Source organism: Notamacropus eugenii, chromosome 5 (genome assembly GCF_028372415.1).
Source record: "Notamacropus eugenii isolate mMacEug1 chromosome 5, mMacEug1.pri_v2, whole genome shotgun sequence".
NCBI classification, from domain to species: Eukaryota; Metazoa; Chordata; class Mammalia; order Diprotodontia; family Macropodidae; genus Notamacropus; species Notamacropus eugenii.
Window position 1 is genome coordinate 400109836 of NC_092876.1, and position 26556 is coordinate 400136391.

Here is a 26556-nt window from a genome sequence, read left to right on the forward strand (position 1 = left end):
CTCCAGGTTTAGACAAGTTGTTGCTAAACCAAGAGAAACTGGAAGAATGAGGCTATTATGTAGATCTCTATTTTCTAATTATACTCTTAACAGTCTGACTTCTATTTAAAAATTGTAAATTCTCTTTGGCAGTGATACTTCCTCTGGTTGATAGACACATGGAGTTTAGAGTTGGAAAGGATCAGAAGGGCTTTCAGGATAGTGTTATAAAGTTCATTAGTGGCCTGTTAGTTCTGAAGAGACACTGATTGAAAGTTACTTTTCTAGTTTGAACCTTAATCTAACTCGTTTTAATCATGATTGTGTCTATAGTTAGAGAGACTAAATGGATGGTCTTGAGCAGCAGTAATCAATTTTTTTTTTGGTCTCAATTCCTTTACGACTCAGATTCTCCCACTTCCCCAACTCAAAGAACTTTCAATAGGGTATCAATATTTACCATGTTAGAAATTAAAATGTCTTAGTATTATATCATTGGGCTTTAGTAATGGTTTTAAGACCAAGTTGTGCATAAAACAAAATGGTAACGGTAAGTAGAATTGTTTCATTCTTTGTACTTCCATCCCCAGCTTCTAGCACAGTGGTAATACACAGAGTAATGGTCATAAGCTCCGGTGACATAGCTTCCTGTGGCCCAAGTACAAAATTATCCTCCCATTGTGGGAGGATACCATAGTCCTTTTTCCTCAGGAATGACAGTTGCAGGCTAAGGGAGCCTGTACTAAGTGAACTGATACTGTATCCTTGCTTAAGTATCCTTTCTGTATTAGCTAAGTGGTTTACAAGTATCTCATTTCATTCCAATTCTGAACCCGAAGATCAGTCTGGAATGCTACCACCTTGGACCTAATGCAGAAATCTCTTCTGCCACTTCCCTGGCACGTGCTTAAGCTGAAATCGGGTGTTCACTAGTCGTTTAAGGTACAAAGTTTACAACTAATTTTCAGGGATATCTTCTAAGTTATGTGTAAAAATAAAAATCCTGTCAATCAACAGGGTAGTTTCATGACTTTTTAAGAAAATACTAGTTGACCCTGCAGGACAGATATTGTTCCTACGACGATATTCAACTCTCAGTGTTCTTTGAATACTGTGGTTAAAAAAAAAAGAATTTTTTGTAAAGTGAAAATATCACGCCTTTAATTTGTTTTTTGGTTTTGTCAGATAAGAAAATAAAAAGACTTTAAAGAGTGTTTTTGTCAAGTTAAGCATTTATTAAGTAGTCTTATGTGCTAGACACGGTGCTAAGCACTGAGGTTACAAAGAAAGGCAAAAAACCAGGCCCTGTTCACCTGGAGCTCACAGTATAACAGGAGAGACAACACTGCAGACAATTAGGTACAAACAAGATATAGATGGGACAAATTCTGGATAATCTAACAGAACAGGCACCAAGATTAAGGAGGACTGGGACAGCCTTCTTTGCAGAAGGTAGGTAAGAATTGAGGGAAGTCAGGAGGCAGATAGGAGGAGAGGCAGAATTCTAGACAGGGGGCCAGCCATTAGGAGTTAGAGTGTCTAGGCCAATATCACCTGATCACAGAGTATATGAAGGAGAGAAAGGTTTAAGAAGACTGGAAAAGTAGGAGGAGACCTATTATGAAGGACTTTAAAAGCCAAACAGAGGATTTTCTATTTGATCCTGGAACCCCTAGAGTTCACTGAATGGGGTGGGGCGTAGGGGTGATGGGATCAGATTTGTGCTTTAAGATCAGTTTAACAACTCTGATAGAGGATGAACTGGAATGGGGAGAGATTTGAGGCAAGGAGACCAACCAGAAAGCTGGTACAGTAATCTAGGAGTGAGGTGATGGTTTGCACCATAGTGGTAGCAGTATAAGAGGAGGAGGGGGAGAAGATGAGGTATGTTACCAAGGTGCAAATAACAGGACTTGGTAAGTGATTGGATATCGGGATCTTGGATGTTTTTCTTCTATTTTTGAAAGGTGACTTCTGACTGCCCAAATTAAAAGGTGTAGAGGGTTTAAATTTTTGGAAAGGAACTTGGAGTGGTAAATGACTATAAATGCTTGTTGGCTTCAGTTCAGTGTCTATAGATTCACTTGAGATGTTTATTGTAGCCTTCTCTTCTAGGGTCATTGAAATTATTGCCTGCTGCTATCTCAGTGCCTAGAATGCTCTCCCTCCTCAAAAACATCTCAGGGATAACCTTTCCTTAAAGACATAGCTCAGCTGTCAGGGCAGCTAGGTGGTGCAGTGGATAGAGCATCAGTGCTGGAATCAGGAGGACCTGAGTTCAAATCCCATCTCAGACACTTGACAACTCCCTAGCTGTGTGACCTTAGGCTTAACCCCAACTGCCTCATCCTGGGTCATCTCCAATCATCCTGATGAGTATCTGGTCATTGTATTCAGATGGCTCTGGAGAAGTAAGGGAGGTGACCTGCACAGCCCTCCCTCACTCAAAAAAACAAAGTCAAGTGCAAGTCATGTCATCATTTCTAAGATGGCATGGTCTTCTTTGGTAGCGAAGGAGGAACATACAGCTCAGCTGTCATCTTCCTCACCTTCCCAATTATTAGGGTTTACCTAACTTTACTCAAAGTATTTTGTTATATGTTTTGTAATTACTCATCATATGCATTTGTTTCCCTCTCAAAAGAACGTAAAGGTCCTTCAGAATAGGAATGGTTTGATTTCTGTCTTTGTATATACTGTGTTTGACATATAGTAATTAAGCATTTAAATGCTTTCTGAATTGAATTTTGAATTGTGTATATCTTATATTCCCATGTTAGAATGAAATTTTCTCAAAGGGAGTGATGGGTTTTTTTTCCTCTGTTTTATCCCTCAACTTACAGTAGTAGCATAGTGTCTTGCACGTAGTAGGCATTTAGCAAATTGAGTTAAATTTATCTCCCTAGTTTATGACTATTGAAATTCATCCTGGAATTTGACCATATTTCCATTTTATTAGATTCTTCCTGACTGCTTTTAGCAGTTTGAAGTGATCACTTACTCATTATACTTCTGCATGATCTGTAATTTTTTTTTAAGATTGTAGAAATGAACCATGTGCCAAAATTGTACGTAATTAAAGATGGAGGTTTGGAACATTTTTTTATAAATAGAAGGCAGTATCTTTTGCAGTACAGTCCGAAGAATACTGAGTTAGAATATCTTAAGACTGTCAACTCTGGGAGGCTGATTTGGCCTAGAAAAATCATATTAGAGCAAATGATAAAAGCAGGAAAAGGTTTTTCCAGGGCAGTTTGGCATTCACAAACAGAACTCCCATTGTAGGGATGGTGTGTCTGTAAAGCTCTCTTCACATGACTACAAAAGTATTTGGGACATAAAGATCTTGAGTGTAATCCTGGGTTACTGAAGGAGGTTAATATACTTGGTTGTTTAGAATTATAGGGAGGTTTGTAATAATTTTACATTGGTGATTTTCACATCTGGTACATCTTTAAACTTTTCAGTCTAAGGATTTGGTGTGAAAGTTCCTGTTAAAACCCTGTTGAATATTCCCAGGCCCCTGTTCTTTTTCTCTTTCCCATAAATAGTTGCTAAGAGCACTCTTATTTCTCTTGTAATTCCTTTCCTTCATATCCGTCTTCCTTGGTAGCCTTTGTATAATGCAGTTCTTCAGAGGAACATTCATTTCATCTCTGATTTCCATCTTCTACCCATCCAGAGGTAAAACCCCCTGTGTAGCCAGTCTTCAGGAGTAATCAAGAAGTAATCCCTAATTAAAAATTCTTGACATACCTCTGTCTGACCACAGCTTCTCATTCCATTTCTCCTCCTAAATCAAGTCAGTTCAACCCCACACTTAGTCTGTGCCAGGCAGTGTGCTAAGTACCGAAGGTACAAAGACAAGACAGAAAACAGTCTCTGTTCTCAAGGAGCTCCCTGTCTAATGTGAGGAGACAGCATGTAAAGAACTATGTACTAACAAGATATAGACAGAATAAACTGGAGATAATCTTCGGAGGCATTAGCATTAAACCCATTCAATCTCATCCAGATCTCCAATCCCTTTCCCTTTCTGCTTTTTTCTTAGGTCATTAATCTCTGCCTTGACTTCACTTCCCTCAGGGTAGTCTTGACCTTTGGTTCAGTCCTCACTGTTTTCTACTGTCTAAGGTCTCGAACCCTTGTTCTATCAGTGCTAAACCTCATCCTTGGATTCCCCCGACCTGCGTCTACAACTCTTACGCACAGGTGTGCTGACTGGGTACATTATAAATTAACGTTATCCAACTTCACCTGGTCCCTCTGTGTCGGCAGTCTTTTCACTCTTCTCCTATGGATTCCCTGCGTCACTGCCCACAAAGATTTTTCCAAATCTTCTCCTCTTAAGCCTCCTGTGTCTCCCTTCCCCTCCCACGATGAAAATCACCCTCTTTATTGAGAAAACTGAGGCTGCTTGATTTAAGCTACCTCATTCTCTTCATCTTGACATCGTCTTCTATTTTTTTGCTCCCTTTCTCCCGGTCTCTAACAATGAATTGGCTCTTGTTTTTGCCAAGGCCTAACTCTCGACATGTGCCTTGATTCTCCTTCCCCTTCCATCTTCTCCAGCAGGTTTCAACCTTGGTCATCTCTCCTCTCAAATCTTCACCTTCTCTCCATCAGCTGGTTCCTTCTTTACTGCCTTGAAACATGCCCATATCTCCCCCATCCTTAAATCTTCACTGGACATTACCATCCCCTCAAGCTGTCGTCTTTTATCTCCTTCCTTTTTCAGTCATACTCCGTGATGAAAAGAAGTGTCTAAATTTGCTGCTTCCACTTTCTTTCCTCTCATTGCTCTGCCCTTTACAATCTACCTTCTGATCTCATCATTCAGTTAAAATGATTCTCTCCAGTTACCTCTCAAATCTCTCCAATTGTCAGATCTAATAGATCCTTCTTGACCCCTCTGTCTTTCTCTTTCTCTCTTTATTTCTCTCTGTTTTTGTGACATTTTCTGCCATTTCTTCTATTTGTCTTTTGTCTCTTTTGCGGGCTCATCACCTAGATCACACATTCTTATCTATGTTTGTTCCCCGAGACATGGGCTTAGACCCCTTACCCCTTTTTCTTTATACTCTCTCACTTGGTAACCTCATTGGTTCCCATTATCATCTCTTTGCATCTACGTATCTAACCATCAGCCTCTCCTTTGAATTTCAACCCCTTATCACCAATTGACTCAGATAATTTCAAACTGGATGTCATGGGATTGTTTCAAACTGTACATGTGCAAAACAGAATTCATTATCTTTCCCTCCAAACTCACCTCTGTTTCAGAATTCCCTGTTTCTTTTGAAAGGAAACTTTTGGAAAAACTGCTTGAATTCAGTAATAAAGAAGAAAAAGGAGGGTCCCATGCTGCATTCAGACCCTGATTCTGAGGTTTTAGAAGGGACACTATTTGTCCAGTCTCCCAGGTTCGTCACTTTAGCATTACACATAAGTCATTCTTCCCTGACCCCACAGTTGACAGATCTCAACATTTCTATGTCCACATCATCTTTCCCACATTCCTCCCTCTTCCTTCTTTCATTGCCACCATTTTTAGGCCTTCTTCATGTCTAACCTAGATTATTGGAATAGCCTCTTTGTTGGTCTCCTTACCTCAGATCTTTCCTGATTCCAAATAATTCTCTACACTGTGGTCAGTGATTTTCCTGAAGAACAGATCTGGCCACTCCACAGACTCCAGTGGTTCCTTATGAGGTAGCTCATTGTCACAGTGAATAGTGTTGGTTTTAAGGTCAGTAGTACTAGAGTTCATATCTGGCCTCAGACACTAGCTCAGTAGCCTGAGTAAGTTACTTAACATCTGTCTGCCTCAGTTTCTTCAATGGAACAATTACACCTACCTCCCAGTGTTGTTATGAAGGTTGAATGAGATAAAAATACATAAAATGTTTTGCAAAGTTGAAGCGCCATATAAATCAATGCTAGCTCCTATTGTTATTATTGCTTATATATGCTGTTGTTTGTGGCTCAGCCGTTTTTCGTGTGTCCGACTCTCTTAGATTCCACGTGGGGTTTTTGCTTTGCCATTTCCTTCTCTGACATTCTACAGATGAGGACCAGGGTTATGTAACTGGTATGTATCTGAGGCCAGATTTGGATTCGGGAAGAGGAGTCTTCCTGACTCCAGGTCCAGCACTCTGTTCCCTGTGCCCTGAATCAAATGTAAGCTCTTCTGTTTAGCTGTTAAAACCCTTTACAACTTGGCCTAAACCCATCTTGCCAGATTTATTGCACATGACACCTCCTCCTGCACCAAGCAATCCAGCCAAACTGACCTCCCTTTTATTTCTCATACATAACACTCCATCCCTCACCAACTTGTCTTTGCACTGACTGTCACCTGTACTTGGAATGTGCTCCCTCCTCATCTTCACCTGGTAGAAACCCTTTGTTCCTCTAAGACTTAATTCAGATGCCATCTTCTACTTGAAGTCTTTTCTGATTTCCCTCCCCCCAACTGCTAATGCCTTCCCTCTCAAACTATTTCTATCCGACTACTTTGTATTTCTTTTTCTTAATTTAGTGTGTGTGTGCCACACACACACACACACACACACACACACAATGAAGATAATAAATATAAGGGAGTGTCTGTTAGTCATAGGTTAGTAAATATTGAGTGTGGACAGGTAACCCACAGTTTTGGGAATAGGATGGTTGAAAGAGAAGAGGTGGGAACATACATGTATAAGGTGTTTTAGGGTTGGTGAGTAGAGCTGTTTGCATGGAGAGTGCATGTGTGTGTGTGTGTGTGCACGCGCATGTGCGCACGCATGCACACACACACACACACACTTATCCCCTTGTCTGTTCATTAGAATATAAACACCTTCCTAGTAGAAATCGGTTCATTCATTGTGTTTGTATCTTCAGGACTTGGCCAGCTTCCTGGTACAGAGCAGACATTTAATAAATGGTTATTGGTGATTGAATTGCTGTGGTCAGAAATGACCTGGTGGCCGGTCTTTCTGGGGATGAGCCACTCCCAAGTTCGCAGACAAGTCCCCAGACAAGAGGTGGACCAACAGTCACCTGGCTGGAGGACTTTTCAGCCTGGTAGACTGGTATGCTTAGCTAAAGTTATTGTCAGTCCACTGAAGGGTCTTTTTTGTTTGTTTTGGTATTAGCATGGGCATTCCAGTGGCACAGTGGATAGAGCCTGGAGTTAGGAAGATTCATGTTCGTGAGTTCAAATCCAGCCTCAGACACTTCCTAGCTGTATGACTCTGAGCAAGTTACTTCACCCTATTTGCCTCAGTTTCCTCATCTATAAAATGAGCTGGAGAAGGAAATGTCAAATCACTCCAGTATCTTTGTCAAGAAAATCCCAAAATGAGGTCACAAGAAGTTAGACACCAAACAACAGATGGAGAGCTGAACAGGCCCTCAGAGGTCATCTGGTCTATCCTTCCCATCGTGCAGATGAGGAAACTTAAAACAGAGGAGGTTAAGTGACTTTCCTAGAGTCACATTTTTTCCATTTTAAAAACTGGTTGTTGTTTTTTTTTTACATTACAGTTATTTCTTCATGCATTTTCCCCACCTCTACTGAGCCCTCATTTTTTAAAAATTTATTAATTTTTTGTTTTGAACATTCACTTCCATAAGTTTTAAATTTTCTCCCCCTCCCTCCCCAGGATGGTATGCAATCTGATATGGGCTCTACACATATATTCCTATTAAACACATTTTCACATTAGTTATGTCCCATAGAAGAATTTTAACAAATTGGAGAAATCGTGAGAGAAAACAAAACAAAAAAAGAAAATAGTCTGCTTTGCTTTGTATTCTGATTCTATAGGTCTTTCTCTGGATGTGGATGGCATTTTCCATCATGAGTCCTTTGAAACTGTTTTAGCCATTTCATTGCTGAGAAGGGCTAAGCCTGTCAAAATCAGTCATACTATGTGAGCCCTCATTTGTAACAAAGGAAAACAGCTAAACAAAAATGACAAAACAACAAAACTCCCCAGGACCTCTTCTCTCCTCCTTGGCGTGGTGTAGAGATGTCATTCCCAATTCCTCATTCTCTCTTACCCTCTTCAATATACAGTTAGTTGTCAAAGCCTGTTTTCCACCCTAACCCTAACCCCTCTGACTCCAGGCCACCGAGCTCCAAGTAACCAAAGTCTCCCAAGTGAATATCATGCTTACTTGTTATTTAACACATATCGTTAGGGTGTATCCTCAAGCCCGGGTTTTTATAATTAGTGATATCATCTGGAATTTCAGGAATGACTGCATTACATACACCCTTCCTCCATTGGTCTCTTGAGCTTATTCATTCAGCAAATATTTGAGTGCCTTCTGTAGTTGAGGCCTCTTTATCTCATGTTTTAGATTTTGGGAGGAGGGGAATAGAAAAATCTATGAAATGATTCTCTTTCCTGAAGATTACAATCTATTAGTGGTAGTAGGACATATATAGGTATTTGATAAATGGCAGAGAAATGTTAAGAATTTAGATTAAAAAAAATTGTGTAAAGGGGAGCTGTTATATGAGTTGAGGGTTTTGACCCTTAGAAGTCAATGACATTTTTTCTGGCTGCCCCCCTTACTTGGCAGGCTCACTCTACTCATCTCTACCTACTAAGCTCTCTTGACTTTCTTCAAGTCCTAGCTAAATTCTCACTTTCTACAAGAAGCTTTTCTTAATTTCCCATCATGCTAGTGCTTTCCTCTGTTGATTTTTCTCCAGTGCAATTTACAGCAACCTCTAAGTAACTGGCCATCCAATCATGGTACTGGGTGGGGCTTTGTGTTGTAATCTGTTAGAGAAGGTGTAGATCATTGAATTATTTAAGTATCCAATTGCCCTCCATGACATTCACATATCACAACCTGTTTAGCCACTCTTTACTCAGTGTGTTTCTATTTCTTTGCTACCACAAAAATTGCTACTATATGTATTTTGGTATCAATGAGGCCTTTTTGTTATTGTCCTTTTTGGGGTTCATGGGTAGCAATGAGATCTCTGGGTCAAAGGTTGTGGACATTGTAGTCACTTTCTTAACATAATTCCAAATTGCTTTCCAGAAGGGTTGGACCAAGTCATCATGCCATAAGTAGTTCATTCGTGTGCATGTATTTCCAAAGCATTTCATTTCTGCAACACAGTAGACATTTTGATGTTACCCACAATAAATGGTGGGTTTAGAGCTCCTCAGAGCAACATTTATGTAGCAAAACCATAGAAAAGGAGAGCTCTTCTATGAGTAGAAATATGACAAGTGCAAATAACACCAGGAAGAAACAAGAAATTAATCCTTTACTTCCTATACTCTGTTCAACCTGTGATTTTGAAGATAGGATAACACACAGTCCGTATTTATTTGCTTAGTTTATTTTGGTTGAAAAATACTTCCTTATACCAGAGAAAATCATATTTGGTCCAAAAGTCATTACTATCCATTATTCAACAGGTTAATTATGCCTCCAACCTGACTACCCTTATCTCCCAGCTTTGTAAACCTCACCCCACCATCCCTGCACACTTAATTTTTGAATTTAATTTTTAAGTTGTTTTAATTTTTTTAATTTTTAAGTTAATTTTTAAAAAAGTATTTTTATTTCACGAAATATTTCCCAATTACAAGTTTGACAAATTTAGCAATAATTTTTTAAACTTTTGAGTTCCACATTCCCTCCATCCTTGAGAAAAGCAGACACTTTGATTTTGATTGTATAAGTGAGGTCATGCAAAACACATTTCCGTATTAGCCATGTTACAAAAGAAAACACAAACAAAAATAAAATAATAAAAATAAAGTAAAAAATATGCTTCCGTTTGCATTTAGAATTTAGCAGTTCTCTCTCTCTCTCTGGAGGTGTTAATAGCATTTTTTCATCATGAGTCCTTTGCATTTGGATCATTATGTTGATGAGAGACTATCTCAGTCTTTTATAGTTGATTGTCTTTTACAATATTGCTGTTACTGTATACAGCGTTCTCCTGGTTCTGCTCACTTTACTCTGCATCAGTTCATATAAGTCTAGGTTTATCTAAAGTCCACCTGCTCATTATTTCTTGTAACCCAATAGTATTCTATCACAATCATATACCACAGCTTGTCCAATCATTCACCAGTTAATGGGCAGCCCCTTAACTTCCAATTCTTGGCCACCACAAAAAGAGCTGCTATCAATATTTTTGTACAAATAGGTCCTTTTCCCTTTTTTTGGGCTACAGACCTAGTTGTGGTTTTGCTTTACCAAAGGGTATGCACAGTTTTATAGCCCTTTGGGCATAGTTCCAAGTAGTTCTCCGAATTGTTGAACCAGTTCAAAACACTACCAGCGGTGCTGTAGTGTCCCAGTTTTTCCACATCCCCGCCAGCATTTGTCATTTTCCTTTTCTATCATATTAGCCAATCTGATAGGTGTGAAGTATTTTAGCTTGTTCAGAGTTGTTTCAATTTGCATTTCTCTAATCAATAATGATTTAGACCATTTTTTATGTGACTATTGAGAGTTTTGATTTCCTTCTCTTAAAAACTGCTTTTGACCATTTATCAACTGGAGAATGACTCTTAATTTTATAAATTTGGTTCAGTTCCCTGTAGATTTGAAAAATGAGGCCTTTATCAGAGAAACTTAGTGTAAAATTTTTAGCCAGTTTTCTGTTTTCCTTCCAATTTTGGCTATGTAAGTTTGTGCAAAAACATTTTAATTCCATGTGATCAAAGTTACCTTGTAATCTCCTCATAGATTCTTCCATAGAGCTGAGAGAACTTGATTATCCTTCTGTTTATTTTTAGCTACACTTTTAATCAAGTGTTGAGGTACTTGTTTGGAGACCTCCCTCAAGAGTGACCTTGGTACCCCTCTTTGGTTCAGTTAATTATAAATTCACCTTGTTGTTCAGTCATTTCAATCTGGTCCAACTCTTCATGACCCCATTTGGGGTTTTCTTGGCAAAGATACTGGAATGGTTTACCATTCCCTTCTCCAGCTCATTTTATTTCTGAGGAAACTGAGGCAAATGAGGTGAAGTAACTTGCTCAGGGTCTCACAGCAAGTGAGGGCAGATTTGAATTCAGGGTTTTCTGACTCTAGCCCTGGCACCTCACTGCTACATATACTATGTCCACTGCCGCACATAGCTGCCCAGATATATTTTAGTATGTAGTATTCCCCTGATTGACCAGACTATTAATCTTGTTTTAAAAAAGAAAGTGTAAAGTGATGAAACGAGCATGACCTGTGCTTGATGAATCCTTCTGGCTGGTAGTGCTAATCACGTCTTTTAAGTGCTCACAAGGTGTTTTTGTATTTTATGAGTGGATTTTGACAGGAATTGAAGCTAACTTCAGTAGTCTTTAATTTAAATAAGCTTTTAAAAATAATTTAAATTCAAAAATTTTAAATAATTAAAATGAAATTTATTGTTTAAATAAAGAACTTAAATAAATTCAAAAATTAAATTAAACAAGAATTTAAATAAACACTTAAAAAGTCTTTCATTTAAACTACTTAAAGTCTTCCCTTTTTTTGAAAATAAGGACATTTGCTTGTCTCTGTGTCCTGTGTCTCTTCTCCTTTTCTCCATGATTTTTCAAAGCTCAGTAACAGCTGAATCTCCAGATATTTATTAAGCCCTTCTTATGTTCCAGGCACTTTGATAAGAGTTGCAGACGTAAAACAGGCCTGCCCTGAAGGAGCTCACATTCTGATAGAGAAATAACAAATATAGAAATAACTCGGCACATACTTACAAGGTATCTATCTGTCTATCAATCTATCTGTCTGTCTGTCTAGGGAGGGAGGGAAGGAAAGAAAGATCATTTCAGAGAGGAAACTGCTGGCAGCTGAGCAGTCACAATTTTCAGTATATCAAAGTGTGGTCTGGGGATCCTGGGGGGCAGGGGATCCTTTGAAATCAAAACTATTTCATAATAATATTAAGATGTTTTTATTCCTAATATGATAAATATCGGTAGATATAACCCACATTAAAAAAAAATTGTCCAGTATGCTGAATTCACTTAAGGCAGTTACTTACTTTTAATGGTTTTCAGTTTCCTGTTCATTATTCTGGGTTATTTCTTCCGAGTCTGAAGATTATTTTATCTGGTAGAGATAATAGAACAGAGTTGGAGTAGAGTCTGGGGTGTTGGGAGGCTCATGTGATAATGGATAAAAGGACTTTGCAAACCTTAAAGCCTTTTGTAAATGTTTGTTATTGTTATTAACCTGTAGTAACCTCTAGTCTGGTTGATAACTTCGTTGTCTGAGACTTTTACCTGCATTCCTGCCTGGCACATAGTAGGCACTTCATGTTTGTTGATTGACTCAAACAGTAGAGCAGTTCAGGGGTGTGTTGTGCTAAGGCACAGAGATATGAGAGATGGTAGTTTGGATGGATTGTGGAAAGGAAAGCATAAAGGGGAACAGTCTGAACAAGGCAGGAAATCTAAGTTGGAGCCAGATTGTGAAGGACTTTACCTTTAGATACCAAACAGATGGGAGGAAAATAATGTTTCCATTTTGGACATTTCATATTTGAAAAGAAAGCAGTGGTGCTAAAGCCAAGGGAGGATGGGGAGGCCTAAGAAAAGACCATTGGATCTGACAGTTTAAAAATCATGGATAAATTTTGAGAGACGTGTTGTAGTTAACGTGGTGGGGTCTGAAACCAGGTTGGAGGGTTTTCAGAGGTAAGGTGTTGGTAAAGAAGGGAACAGGGAAAAGCGGAGGGCCCTTTCTAGGCGTTTAGCCTTGAATAGGAAAGAGAGATTGGGACCATAGATTGGAGGCTGAGAGGCTAAAAAAAAAGGTGTTTGGAATTTTTTTCTTTATAAAGCATGTGGAGACCAGAATAGTTTTGTAGGCAAAAGGAGTCAGTAGAAAGGGCAAAGAATAAAGATGAGAATGGGCATGGAAACAGTTGATGGGGCCTGATCTTGGAAGAGACAGGGACGGAATCAGGGGGTTGATCTTGGCGAGAAGGACCACCTCCGATCCTGGAGAAAAGGGGAAGATGGTTCAATCTGTATCTCTAGCTCCATGATCTTGGGAAAGTCATTTAACCTCTGTTTGCCTCAATTTCCTCATCTATAAAATGAGGATAATCATAGCGCCTATGTCCCAGAGCTATTGTAAGGATCAAATGAGGTAATTTTAAAGCGCTTTGTTGGCCCAACATATAGTAATAGGTGTATAAATCTTAATTGTTATCTCAAGTCCTCTCCTCTCCAGGTCAGTTCAGCCCCTTCATTTCCAGGAATCTAGAATAGTCCCAGATGACCCAGAAATGATTATATTTGTGTCTACTCTGAACGTCCAGATTGCGTGGTATCATAGTTGATTTACAACATTAAGGAGATAGGCCCATGGTCATCTTGATACTTGCTGCCAGCAGCTTTTTAAGCTTAACTTGATTGAAGTGATTTTTTTTTTTGAGAATTAAAAGAAGTTTATTACAGATGCATCACTGAAGATCTGCAGTGGCTTCAAGGTGGGGCCAGCTTGCATGAGTAATTTTAAGACAGTTCAGATAGGTTCACCTCAGCAGAAGAGGTTCAGCCCTTGCATCTCAGTTTTTCCCCAAAGTGGCGATGTGTTTAAATGATCAGATTTGTTGAATGTGTGTCACTCTAGAAGACGTACTGTAACCAAGTAAAATGTTGGTGTTGTGTGAAATCTGGCATCTTGCACCTTTAAGTGTTTAAAGAAGTTATGACTAGAATAAACAATCTGTAAGAGGAAAGGGACACACCCTTCAAGTCTCCAGTTCTGAGAAGCTTGAGTTGACTTGGGGAAAGACCACACTCCATAAGCTGCTAACTCTGATCTAGCATTTGTGATAGTGATGACTCATAGGGTCTTGATGTGGCCTGAGATCTTAAACAGAATAATTTAAAGTTCAAAGGAGAAATCTGGTCTTTTAGTTTCCTTTTTTTTTTTAAGGACTATTTGTTTTCTTTCTGGAGGGTTATGCCATTTTCAGGGGGAGTTCCCAAATTAACCCCAAGACAGATGTTCAGGGTGGTCCCCTGAATTAGCTAGAGTTTTCATGGGTGGATACCTAGGTAACAGAAACTTAGAGACAGCTGCTGAGTTGAGAGGACTTGGTTTTTCTCTATTCAAAACAGCTAAATGTTTATACAGTTAATTTTTTTAAAAAATACCTAAAATAAAGTGCATGTACTCTTGGGATGTAACAAGTTAATCAGAAGTTGACTTTCTGGAATCCTTGTGGTAGACAGTTGATCTTACTTAAAGTTTGTAGGACACCAGTGCATACAACTTTGTAGGACACTGCTTTGAGGAGTGTGGGAGGAGGGGAGGAGACAGTGTGCATTTATTAAACACCTGCTAAGTGCATGCTACCGTGTTAAGGGCTTTACAAATATGATTTTGATCTTCACAACAACCCTAGGTGATAGTGACTATCATTATGTAAACTGAAGCAGATAGTGAATTGCCCAGGAGAAGGTCTTTAAGGTCTCTAGGCCCAGAGCTCTATCTACTGAGCACCTTAGTTCTATGTTTCTTAAATTACATCAAACAACCTTTGTTAAAACAAAGAGGCCAGTGATCAGTTCAGTAAACTGGGAATCAAGTCACGCCTCTGTCTGTGCACTCACTGTGCCATGCAGTGGGGGGAGAGGGAGACACGGGACAAGGAAGGGGAAGGAGTAGTTTCTATCCCCAAAGAACTTAATATTCTACTTGATTATCGATGGCAATCTAGTTATTAGAGATTGGGTTTGCATAAATGCATAGAGAGAAATTATAGAAATAATATGAAAAGAAAAAAATCCTTGTTGCAAATTTATCTGATAAAAATCTTAATGGGTAGAGATGGGATTTGTGATTTCATCCCAGGTGAAGAATCCCACTCTGTCAATGCAGATTCCTTGTTTTAGGGAGTTCCTTGGAGACCTGAGAATTTAAGGGATTTGAGGGAGGGGTAATAACCCAGCTAGTATTTGTCCAAGAGATTTGAGCCCTGGTTTTCCTGGTCCTGGGGCATGATGTTTATCCTCTTTGCCAAATTGCCTCTCAAAAATCTGATACCTGAGATATATAAAAGAGTGTTTAAAATATAAGAAAACAAGCATTTCTCTAACATTATCAAAGGATACAATAGGCATTTCTCAAAGGGAAATTCTGTATAAATAGCTATATTTTAAAAAATGCTCCAAGGGGGCGGAGCCAAGATGGCGTAGTAGAAAGACGCACATACACATAGCTCCGAACCCACAACCCATAGAACAACTACAAAGAAGTAACTCACGGCGAATTCTGCACCCAGAGGCCACAGAACATTGGAGCGAGGGAGATTTCTGTTCCGGAGAGACCTGCAAACCTCTCGTAAAAGGTCCTTCGTGCTGCGGACTGGGCGCCGGGACTGGGAGCTGAGTACAGCCCTGCCGTGGCCGCGGCACCGAGAGGAACAGATCCGAGCGGGCTTCAGGGACGGGATCTCCAGCGGCCGCACAAGTACCTCCACCCACAGGTGACGGGGGTCTGTGAGAGAGTCCCTTTGGCGGGTCGAGGGGAGAGTGGGGTGCCCCCATGGCTCGGGCCCCCTCGGGAGACAGAAGCTGAGGGGCAGCGGCAGACCAGGGCTCTCCAAGCAGGCAGGAGCCTGGATCCATTGTTGAAGTTCTGTGCATAAACTCCCTGAGGGAACTGAGCCTGAGAGGCAGCCCTGCCCTCAACTGAGCATCTGAATTTAATCTCACACTGAATAGCAGCCCTGCCCCCGCCCAAAGCCCTGAGGCTGGAAGCAGCATTTGAATCTCAGACCCCAAACACTGGCTGGGAGGATCAGGAGGTGAGGTGGGTGTGAGGAAAATATTCAGAGGTCAAGTCACTGGCTGGGAAAATGCCCAGAAAAGGGAAAAGAAATAAGACTATAGAAGGTTACTTTCTTGGTGAACAGGCATTTCCTCCCTTCCTTTCTGATGAGGAAGAACAATGCTTACCATCAGGCAAAGACACAGAAATCAAGGCTTCTGTGTCCCAGCCCACTCAATGGGCACAGGCCATGGAAGAGCTCAAAAAGAATTTTGAAAATCAAGTTAGAGAGGTGGAGGAAAAGCTGGGAAGAGAAATGAGAGACATGAAGTCAAAGCATGAACAGCAAATCAGCTCCCTGCTAAAGGAGACCCAAAAAAATGTTGACGAAAATAACACCTTGAAAACTAGCCTAACTCAATTGGCAAAAGAGGTTCAAAAAGCCAATGAGGAGAAGAATGCTTTCAAAAGCAGAATTAGCCAAATGGAAAAGGAGATTCAAAAGCTCACTGAAGAAAATAGTTCTATCAAAATTAGAATGGAACAGATGGAGGCTAATGACTTTATGAGAAACCAAGAAATCACAAAACAAAACCAAAAGAATGAAAAAATGGAAGATAATGTGAAATATCTCATTGGAAAAACAACTGACCTGGAAAATAGAGCCAGGAGAGACAATTTAAAAATTATGGGCCTACCTGAAAGCCATGATCAGAAAAAGAGCCTAGACATCATCTTTCATGAAATTATCAAGGAAAACTGCCCTGAGATTCTAGAACCAGAGGGCAAAATAAATATTCAAGGAATCCACAGAACACCGCCTGAAAGAGATCCAAAAAGAGAAACTCCTAGGAACATTGTGGCCAAATTCCAGAACTCCCAGGTGAAAGAGAAAATATTGCAAGCAGCTAGAAAGAAACAATTCAAGTATTGTGGAAATACAATCAGGATAACACAAGATCTAGCAGCCTCTACATTAAGGGATCGAAGGGAATGGAATAGGATATTCCAGAAGTCAAAGGAACTAGGACTAAAACCAAGAATCACCTACCCAGCAAAACTGAGTATAATACTTCAGGGGAAAAATTGGTCTTTCAATGAAATAGAGGACTTTCAAGCATTCTTGATGAAAAGACCAGAGCTGAAAAGAAAATTTGACTTCCAAACACAAGAATGAAGAGAACCATGAAAAGGTGAACAGCAAAGAGAAGTCATAAGGGACTTACTAAAGTTGAACTGTTTACATTCCTACATGGAAAGACAATATTTGTAACTCTTGAAACATTTCAGTATCTGGGTACTGGGTGGGATTACACACACACACATGCACACACGCACACACACATAGAGACAGAGTGCACAGAGTGAATTGAAGAGGATGGGATCATATCTTAAAAAAAAATGAAATCAAGCAGTGAGAGAGAAAGATATTGGGAGGAGAAAGGGAGAATTGAATGGGGCAAATTATCTCTCATAAAAGAGGCAAGCAAAAGACTCATTAGTGGAGGGATAAAGAGGGGAGGTGAGAGAAAAACATGAAGTCTACTCTCATCACATTCCACTAAAGGAAAGAATAAAATGCCTACTCATTTTGGTATGAAAACCTATCTTACAATACAGGAAAGTGGAGGATAAGGGGATAAGCAGAGTGGGGGGGGATGATAGAAGGGAGGGCATGGGGAAGAGAGTGCAATTTGAGGTCAACACTCATGGGGAGGGATAGGATCAAAAGAGAATAGAAGTAATGGGGGACAGGATAGGATGGAGGGAAATATAGTTAGTCCTATACAACACAACTATTATGGAAGTCATTTGCAAAACTACACAGATTTGGCCTATATTGAATTGCTTGCCTTCCAAAGGGAAGGGGTGGAGAGGGAGGGAGCTAAAGAAGTTGGAACTCAAAGTGTTAGGATCAACTGTAATGTTCTTACCACTAGGAAATAAGAAATACAGGTAAAGGGGTATAGAAAGCTATCTGGCCCTACAGGACAAAAGAGAAGACAGAGACAAGGGCAGAGAGGGATGATAGAAGAGAGAGCAGATTGGTCATAGGGGCAATTAGAATGCTTGGCGTTTGGGGGGGGAGGGGAGAAAAGGGGAAAAATTTGTAACCCAAAATTTTGTGAAAATGAATGTTAAAAGCTAAATAAAAAAAAAAAAAGAAAAAAAAAAATAAAAAATGCTCCAAGTCTGTAATCATTAGACACTTAAAAGGTAAAACCACTCTGAAGTTTGTTATGCCTCATACCTTGCAAAATTGGCAAAGATGACAAAAAGGGAAAATTACAGTTGTTGGATGGGCTGTGGGAAAACAGACAAGCACATCATTGCTCTTTTGGTACAGCCTTGAACTGGTCCAGCCATTGTGGAAAAAACATTTGACATTGTGCCCCCAGAATTACACTCTTTGGCCTTGTGATGCCACTGCTTGTCCTCTCTGCCCAAGAGATTGGAATGTCCAAGAATGTTCATAGTAGCTTTTTTTTTTTATGGCAAAGAATTAGAAAAGAAGAGGGTATCCAGTCAGCTGGGAAATGACTGAATATGTCATCTATGAATGTAATAGAATGCTTCTGCACTGGGAGACATGACAAAAGAAAGGGATAGGTTTAGAGAAAGTTGGAAAGACTTGAAAGTACTCATCCAGATTAAAGTGAATACAATGTGGAGAAGAATTTATAACAACATTGTGGAAGAAAACAACATTGAAGGACTATAAGACTGTGTTCAGTGCAGTGATCAACCACGATTCCAGAAAACCTATGATAAAGCAAGCCACTCATATCATGAGAGAGGGAGTGTGGACACAAGATGAAGAACGAGACATCAGTTTTTGGAAATGGCCAACGTGGGAATTTGTTCTGTTTCACTACATATGTTTACAAGGGTGTGGTTTTTCTCTCCCCCCTTCCCCAATCTTCCAGTGTCTGGAGAGGGGGAAGAGGAGTTGAACATCAAGGGAGGATTAGGGTAAGATTGCCAAAAGGTCATTGAAACTTTTTTTTTAATTCCTGGAAGAAAATTGACTTTGGTCAGAAGGAAACAAAGACAAACAAGATAGCTTTGTAAATGACATGTTGAACTTGTTTTATACATATGAAAGGAAAAGCTCGCCTCTATGTGATAAATATTTAGCTTCATGGATTCACTCTTTGCTGTTACACTTTGTGTACGGAAATACTTATTTTGTTATTTTTAGACTGGAATACAGTTTTTTAACGGAGAGAACCCCATTTTCTATCCCTCATCCCAGTGGATTTATCAGGAAGTGAGATAGTTTCTTTTTCCAATGTTTATTCCTCCTTGGCTCCAGGAACCACTTAATGTTATTAGGATCAGAATCAAAGAATTGGGTGAAATGATGCCATTTTCATCTGGCTATGCTTATCTCTTAAATATTGAGGTCTTTGTGAAAGGTTAACATACCCTCTTCATTTCCCTCTTTGTTTTATGCTATTAAAAAGAAGAACTATTTATAAACATTCTTGTACATATGGGTCCGTTTCCAATCTCTTAAGCAGAGAGGACTACTAGTGGCACCACTGGGTCAAAGAGTGTAGCATTGGGGGCATAGCTCCAAACTGCTTTCCATAAAGGTTGGACCAGTTGTTCATGGCTCTACCAACAGAAGAATGGTGAGCCTGGTTTCCAACAGCCCATCCAATAACTTGAGAAATGCATCTCATTCCCAAACAGATGACTATTAATGCAGTTAGTCATATGAATAAAATACTTTTGCCCCTGGGAAACCCAATAAGACTGTTAGAAGCCAACATTCTACAGTATTATATGTGCTTTTATTCCTTCAACTGATATTTATTCTCTGCCTGTAGTGTGTAATGCCCTATGCTTAGACAATCATAGAAATGTGAAGAGAAGTAAGACCTGGTCCTCTTACAAGTCCACAGTTAGTCAGTAAACATTTATTTATTGTCTCATGTGCCAGGCACTGTGGATAAAAATACAAAAGTGAGTCTTGGTCTGTAAGGGACTTACTTAAAGTCTACTGAGGTGATATAATGCATTCACAACACATAAATCCAGATTATGTATAAAATGTATAAAATACAGATTATGTATAAAATAAATTATGTAATAAAATATGCCTAAGAAGACCATGCCATCAGAGAAATGATGACATGACTTGCACTTGACTTTGTTTTGAGTGAGGAAGGGCTGTGTAGGTCACCAGCCTCATTTCTCCTCCAGAGCCATCTGAATCCAGTGACCAGATATTCATCAGGATGGCTGGAGATGACCCAGGATGAGGCAGGTGGGGTTAAGTGACTTGCCCAAAGTCACACAGCTAGTGAGTGTCAAGTGTCTGAGGTGAGATTTGAACTCAGGTCCTCCTGACTCCTGCACTGGTGCTCCATCCAGTGCACCACTTAGCTGCCCCGTATAAAATAGATACAGTAGTGCAAAAGGCCCCCAAATTGGGTGGGGTGACATTTGAGGTGATGGTTGAGGGAGGCTATGACTTTTAAGAGGCAGACAGGAGAGATCATTTCAGGCATGGGGAAGAGCATGGAGGCAGGAGATGTAGTATTGTGTAGGCGGAACAGCAGTTATGACATTTGGCCTAGATTAGAACACAGAGTATGTGATAGGGAAAAATTTGTAATCATCCTGGGAAAATAGGCTGAGGGCAGATTGTAAAGGGCTTTTAAATAACACACTGAAGACTTTATGTATTATCTCAGGCTTCTTGAGGCTGGGGAGGGGCATGGTCAGACTTGTGCTTTAGTAATGTCATTTTGGCAGCTAGTTAGAGGATAGATTGGATTGGGAAAGAGCCTGGATGCAGGGAGATCAATCAATGAGAAAAGCTATTGGAATATAGTTGGCCTCAGAAGTAATAAGAACTGAGCTAGGATATGTGGTGAGGAGAGAGACAACATGTAACAACTTTCCTCCTGAGACTTTCATGTAGCATTTTGTTTTCAAGCTCTGTTACGCATTTGTAAAATGATGTTGCGGTTTTTTTTTATGTGTCTATGTGTTTTCTTCTAAATAGTAATTTTTTTGAAGGTCAGACCCACATTTGATTTAAATGAAATATTTTCTTCAGTGCCTGATGAACTGCTGTGCACACACAGTTGGAACTTAATAAATGTTCATTGAACTTAATACATGTTTATTGAAAGTACTCCAAAAAATTACAGATACAGATTAGAATATAAACACTCAAGGGATACATAAAAGTTGGTATCAGGTGGGGGGAAAAATTGTATCTAGCTGCTGAAATCAGGGAAGATTTCAAGAAAGACATGACATTACAGCTAACGTGAAGGGATAGGTTAGATTGTTAGTATTTGGAAATGGGGAGGTCACCAGTTCTAAATCTTAAATAATTATCATTTTGTTGAATTCCAAATTGTAAAGCAGCATATAGAAAAACATGTCATGATTTCTTATCGCTGATAAATTTGACAAATATAGACACTCAAGCCAGAAAGACATTTTAGGTCCAAATTCATGTAAAATTTATTCATATTTGTGGCATTGTATGCAAGAGAACTGAGTAAATGTTGCCATGGGAACTGTATTGAAAATTTTCTGACTTGAATTTCAACTTTGAAATTAACATATCTGGGATTTAATTTCCATGTATGTTTTAGAAACAAGACATTTTCTTTAGATAGAACCTTGCTGAAGCTAAAGGCAGCTTCATGTAGTTGCATTTAGAAAAATATGTTTGGAACTCTTGATTTCAAACTTTGACATTTTAGAAGGAGTTTGATTTTTCTTCTTCCCTTGTTAAAAAGACAGGACTAATTTTTTTCTTTATTGCAAAAGGGAGTATTATTGCTTTAGAGCACAGAATTAGGGATTTGTTTGCTTGAAAGATTTCACTCCTTAGGAATGAGGAATGAGTCTGAGTCTAAAAGAAATGGAATATATTTTGTTTTTTAATTGTAGCATTTTTAGGGTTGGTTAATGAAGTTCTGACTGTTAGTATTAACAGTCTCACTTATATTGGAAAAAGAACTCTTTCTTTTTCCTGGCAAATACACCTAACCAATGGTCATTTACTTTTCTGGAGACCTCCAGTGAAGGGAAAAATACCCTCTAGGAAGCCCTTTCCATTTTTGGATGGCTCTGTTAGAAATTTTTTCTTACCACAACCCTAAATTTGCCTCTTTGCAATTTAATATCTAATATTTAAATGGTGCTTTAAGGTTTGTAAGATGTTTTTTCATATATTATATTTAATTTGATCCTTGCAACAGCTCTGTGAAGTAGGTGCTGTTAATAACTACATTTTACAAATGAAACTGGATGAGAGGCTATATGATTAACGCATAATTACCCAGAAGGTATCTGAGGCAGGATTTAAATTCACCTCTTTGTGGCTTCCAAGTCCAGCGTTCTGTCCCCAAGCCATCTTGTACCTGGTTCTACCCTCTGAATTGAAGCAAAACAAATCATCCTCTTTGGTATGACGACCCTTCTTTTCTGTCTTCTCATTGACAGACTAAATATTCCCAGATTCTTCAACTCAGTCTCATGGTGCAAATCACCTTCCACCATTCTTTTAACCTTCTTCTAAAATATTCTACAATTTATTGATGTCCTTCCTAGAATTTGACACCCAGAACTCTGGACATGATGCTTTTTGTAGGTGCAGTCTGAGCAGAGTAGGGTACCACAGGACTGTTGCTACCTTATTCCTGTAAACTGTGCCTCCTAATACAGCTCAACTTCTTTAGCTACCACAACACTTTTAGGGGCTACAATCAGCCTCATATTTTAGAAAAAATTATGTCTAGACTTACCTCATAAATTTTATACAATACTTGTGAAATTGATGTTTGGGACCCAAGTATAAGACTTTTTATCCCTCTTTCCATCTTTTACTAGATTCATCCTATTTTAGTAGTCTAAGAAAATGTTGATTCCTGATTCTGTCATCTAGGATGTTATCTGACCCTCCCGGATTTGTGTCAGTGACATGTTGGATCGTCATGCCATTGGTGCCACCTGAATTATTGATTAAAAAACTTAACTCAAGGTCAAGCACAGATCTCTGGGGTATTCCATTGTCAAACTTCCAAGTTGACATTGACCCAGTAAGGACTACTCTTTAGGTGAGCCAAAAACTATTTCTGAATTCTTTCACTTATATGAATATTTAGCTCATATCTTTACATCTTGTCCATAAAACCAGCATGCTACCATGCCTCAGGTGCCTTTTCTGTTTACCCCATGGCTCCCTTCTCCCATTGGTGAGTTCCTTCCAGAACCTCCATTATAAAAAAGGGCCCAGACCAGCCAATCCTTCCTTCTCTGGACCTTGCCCCCAGGTGAGCCATTATACACATTCCCTTTTCATCTCTGTTTTGGGTATTGACTTTATATGAACTGAAACTCCTTTAGGGCTGGTGTCTGCCTTTCTTTTATTAAACCCTGGTGCTTGCACGTTGCAAGTGCCTATAAATGCTTGCTGATACGATTTGCTTCGAGAGATCGTATCAAATGTTTTGCTAAAATTTAGGTAAACTCTTATCTCCCTGTTTCTCTAATTAACACTGAGGCAATGGTGTTTGATTCAGCCTTGATACTTCTGTGGTCATTACTTATTCCTAGATGTTCATTATCCATCCTTAAAAGCAAGTCCTAGAATTTTGCCAGGTATCTAAGACTAGCATTCTAACCTACTATGGTTTGCAGATTCTATTGTATTCCGCACCCCCCCCCCCCTTTTTTTTTTAAAATCAAGTTAAAATTAGCCTTTCTCAAGTTCTTTAGTAACTTTCCTGTTCTCTTAGGTCTTTCAAGGATCACTGACGGTGACTCAGCAGTTAGATCCCCCCAGTTACTTTCCTACCCAGGGATGTAGTTCATCTGGACTAGGTGACTTGAACTGCCCTTAGCGAGGGCCCTGGCTTGGCGCTCTCCTGGTATCTCCTTATTTATCTTGGGTATCTCCTTTCTATTGGTTTTGTTTTGTTCTTTCCATTCCAAATATCATCCTCACTGGCAGAAAAAAAAAAAAACAAGCAAAGGAATAGTCAGGTAATCTGTCTTCTCTGTATCTTGTTCCACACACTCAGAGACTGGTGTCCTAACCACTTCACGTCTCTCCTTTTAACCATGCGGCATTATCTACCCCTTTAGCTAGCCAAGCCTCAGGTCATAATGACTTTTAGTTTAGTTGACTCCTGGCACTAGTTTATAGCACCATGCCTTGCTTTTGTATCTGTCCTGTGTTACCTGACCTTGATTCTGTCTTCTGTGTCTGCCTTTTAAAAATCTAAATTGGTCAGCGAGTTCCCTGTGTGGACGCTTGGGTCTCCTCAGACCCTTGTTGAGTTTAAGGAAAACAAACTTTGATTTTTCTATTGAAATTCTCTGGTATTAGAGGCATGCTTTCTTTCTCTCTTTCTTTCTTTCTTTCTTTCTTTCTTTCTTTCTTTCTTTCTTTCTTTCTTTCTTTCTTTCTTTCTTTCTTTCTTCCTTCCTTCCTTCCTTCCTTCCTTCCTTCCTTCTCTCCTTCCCTCCTTCCATCCATCCTTCCTTCCTTCCTTCCTTCCTTCCTTCCTTCCTTCCTTCCTTCCTTCCTTCCTTCCTTCCTTTCCTTTCCTTTCCTTTCCTTTCCTTTCCTTTCCTTTCCTTTCTTTCTGTAAGAAGAAAGGGAACTTTTTATGGAACATACTATTTTTCTTTTTCAAATGACTTAATTTACATATGGGACTTGTTGCACAAAAATAGTAAAATTTTCTAAACTTTTTTATAGTTACTGTTCAGAGAAGCAGGCATTTGCATACAGCTAACCATGAAATCATAGAATGTGAAATCTTAGAAATCATTTAATCCAGTTTCATTTTTCAAGACCCCATTAGGAAGTCTTTCTTGGTCCCCACAGATTCTGGAGGAGAGGTTCTTAGCCTTTTTCATGCCATGGGTCCTTTTGGCAGTCTAGTGAAATGTGTCTTTTTTAAAAATTAAGTTTATTTTTCATTGAACAAAAATCTATTTTTCTCTCTTCCTTCTCTCTGTTGTTAAGCAAAATAGGGAAAAAATACTCTTGTAACACATTCATAGTTAAGCAAAACAATTCTTTGCATTGCTTCTGTCCAAAAAGCATGTCTGTTTCAGTCCTCTGAGTCTCTCACCTCTCTGTCAGGAGGTGTACAGTGTCATTCATCGTTGGTTTTCTAATGACTGGTCATTACATTGATCAGAGCTCCTGTGGCTTTCAAAGGTTTGTGTTTTTATAGTATTATTGTTTGGATCATTCTGGTTCTGCTCATGTCACTATGTCACTCTGCATCAGCTCATACAAGTTTCCCTAGATTTCTTTGAAATTGCCGCCTTTGTGATTTCTTATCATATGGTTTTATTCCATTGCATTCATGTACCACAATTCGTTCAACCATTCTCCAATTTAAGGGCACCTCGGTTGTTTCTAATTCTTTGTGACTTATTGTGGAAAAGACCTGCTAGGGATATTTTTGTACATACGGAGTGTTTTCCTCTTTCTGATCTCTGGGGTATAGATCTAGTAATGGTAATGATGGGTCAAAGGGTATGCACAGTTTGGTAACTTTTGGGACATAGTTTCAAACTGATTTCCTCAATATCTAGAACAGTTAATGACTTGTATCAATATTGACTTGCCTGTTTTCCTTCAGCTTCTCCAACATTTGTAATTTTCCCTTTTTTGGTCAGCTTTTCAATCTAATGAGTATGAGATAGAATCTCAGAATTATTTTAATTTGCATTTCTCTAATTATTTGTGATTTGGATCATTTTTTCATGTGATTATTTATAGCTTAATTTCTTCCTTTGAAAACTGTCTATTCTTATCCTTTAACTATTAGTTGAGAATTGATTTTTATTCTTGTAAATTTCAACCAGTTCCTTATGTACCTTGGAAATGAGCCTCTTATCAGTAAAATTGGCTGCAAAGATATTCTCTCCCCCAAATTACTTGTTTTTTTTCTAATTTTAACTGCATTGGTTTTGTTTTGTGCAGAAACTTTAATTTTATGTAATCAAAATTGCCCCTTTTATCTCTTCTGATTGTTTTTTGTACTAGACCCCCTTCCCAGTCTATTTTTTAAAAATACATGATAAAAATATATAAAATTATAAAAAACAATTATATTGACATACAGTTAACAAAATAATTTTTAAAAAATGCATTGATTCAAGGTTAAGAACCCTTGGGAGCTTTTCCTTCTAATGTTCCTTCTCAGCTACTCTGTGTATATTTTTCATGCACCTAATTATTTACTTTCCTTCTCCACTGGAACGAAAATTTCTTCAGGACAGAACTTGTTTTTATCCTTTGAATCCTCCATGCCCAAAACAGTTTCTATGATGCAGTTAGAGCTTAATAAATGCTTGCTATCTATTGATTGGACAGTTGAAGAAATAGGCCCAGAGAGGTGAAGGTCATGGTTATAGCTATAAATAGAATATGATTCTAACTTCCCTAATTCATTTTTTTGCTACTGTGCTACCATAGTGCATTTATATTATTATGCCTGTGTAAGCAGTAATACTTCTCATTTTGAGGTTTTTATTCATGTTCGTATTAATCTTATTGGAGACAGCTAGGTAACACAGTAGATACAGTGCTGGGTCTTAATTCAGAAACATTCATCTGAGTTCAGATCTGGCCTTATTAACCCTGTGACCCTGGGCAAGTCACTTCCCCCTGTTTGCCTCAGTTTTCTCCTCTGTAAAATGGTCTAGAAAAGGAAATGGCAAACCACTCCCGTATCTTTGCCAGGAAAACCCCAAATGGGGTCACAAAGAGTCAGACTTGATTAAAATGACTGAATAATAAAATTAATC

At 39.0% G+C, this 26556-nt stretch overlaps 1 protein-coding gene across 4 annotated transcripts in view; it reads left to right on the forward strand.

Moving 5' to 3' along the window:
* The window catches only part of CYFIP1 (cytoplasmic FMR1 interacting protein 1), a 179358-nt gene that overhangs the window by 7935 nt on the left and 144867 nt on the right, over positions 1–26556 (forward strand). The window contains exon 2 of one of the 4 annotated variants that reach the window (XM_072614556.1): positions 11610–11714. The exons of the other annotated variants lie outside the window; for them this stretch is intronic. The gene's annotated coding sequence lies outside the window, so the exon portion shown is untranslated. The remainder of the gene's footprint in view (positions 1–11609; positions 11715–26556) is intronic. 4 annotated transcript variants of the gene reach the window in all.